Source organism: Bombyx mori, chromosome 1 (genome assembly GCF_030269925.1).
Source record: "Bombyx mori chromosome 1, ASM3026992v2".
Lineage (NCBI taxonomy): Eukaryota > Metazoa > Arthropoda > Insecta > Lepidoptera > Bombycidae > Bombyx > Bombyx mori.
Genome location: NC_085107.1, coordinates 1,594,845 through 1,596,408, shown reverse-complemented (window position 1 = coordinate 1,596,408; position 1,564 = coordinate 1,594,845). Strand labels below are relative to the sequence as shown.

Below are 1,564 nucleotides of genomic sequence, written 5' to 3'. Positions count from 1 at the left end.
CTATTATGAATATTTCGAATATCGTATGAGATCTTTGACCTCACAAGTAAGCTGTTCGTGTTACATTGCGTAGAGTGGTAAAGCTATTGATAAGATGTTGGATGCAAGCATGGTTATGTCATACGATTTTTTTATTAACACGTTCACTGCGGAACAGGCCCAAATCAGCCTGCCGCGGAATTTCACCTGGTGCGGACGAAAAAAACTATGTCCCTCTCGCTGGTGCGGAACGATTATCTCAGGTGTTTGTAAAGGTACGACAAAGACAAATATATATTTGAGATTGTGGTCAAAAGTATAGGTGTTCCCTATAAAAACATCACGGCAGGCCTTTATCGGCCTATCACGCACTGACGGTAAAAAATATCAACTCGGTGCGGGAGGAGGCCTATTGTGGCCCGCCGTCCCAACAGGCTGTTGGCGGCCCGGTACCGCACAGAGCGCCCGCCTCGCCAATTAGTGTTGGGTAAGCTATCGGAACTGACGTACGTCACGTTTTTTTTATTCCTTTTTATGTTGAAGGTGATTCCTTCTGTTTCGAGTTGACGACGTTCTACCTCTGCAACAGGTAACTATTGTCATTATTTTTTACACATTACGAGTTCTTAGGTGGCTGTGCATGGTCTTCGAGCATGAGTTTTGGTTTGACTCCGTTTATTTTTCTGCGAGCAATGTATAGCGTTTATTGCACTACTCCTTGTATTAAGGTATGTTATGACACTCTGTTTACTTACTCAATAACACATGAGTTGTTGTTTCGGGTCAGAAGGCTGCATTTAACATGAAAATAACGCTTCAAGTCTACTATATAAGGCCCTGTATTATATGTACATATTTTGTTTTCACAAGCTTAACAAATAGAGTGGTCTGAAAATTGCAGAAAACAAAGTTGTATCACCTTATCTTGTAGCATGTTGTGTTTAATTTTACCCATCAAAGTGTGCACTTTGACAACGCATGGTGATGAGATTTGACTATTTCAAGACCTATGTTAACTTTTTCATTTTATTTGGGAATCTATTTAATACACAGAGAGCCCTGTAGTCAAATTCATAAGGTAAATGTATCACAGAATTTAAAAAATCATTTCAGGAAATCAAGTAACACCTACGGCCGATCATATCCTTGAGATGAGCGGTAAACGGCGAAATTGTGTAGGGTGCTATGAAAAACTGCGGGAAACCATGAAGAGTTCCGAGGTGAAAAGGAAAGTAAAAAAATTTAAAACATACTGCAGAATGTGCAAGCAAAATCTTTGTGCGAAATGTTTTAAAGACAGCCATTAATAAATAATTAAATAAACAATTTTTATTTCTTTACTTTAATTCTGTTTTATTTTCGATATCCCCTTATTTTTGTCTTTCCCATCACTACTAAAAATACTTTCTAGTGCGGTTCTGGTCGATATCGACCCGCCACTTTCCCTGGTTTATTTCTCATTTTCTGTTGGGCAGATCCCGGGGCGAATCAAATCTAAAGAAGTTGGGTTCAAGGTTTTTCCAACAGTCCAAAAACTGTTCACCTACATCATGTTTTCGCAAAGTTATAGCAATTTAATCTAACC

The 1,564-nt window shown here is 38.9% G+C and overlaps 1 long non-coding RNA gene across 1 annotated transcript; it reads left to right on the top strand.

Moving 5' to 3' along the window:
* The first annotated feature begins 262 nt into the window (after positions 1 to 262).
* On the top strand, positions 263 to 1,325 carry LOC119628893 (uncharacterized). Its single transcript, XR_005245021.2, has 2 exons — positions 263 to 568; positions 1,093 to 1,325. It is a non-coding gene; the product is annotated as an uncharacterized LOC119628893 (long non-coding RNA).
* The last annotated feature ends 239 nt before the right edge of the window (positions 1,326 to 1,564 follow it).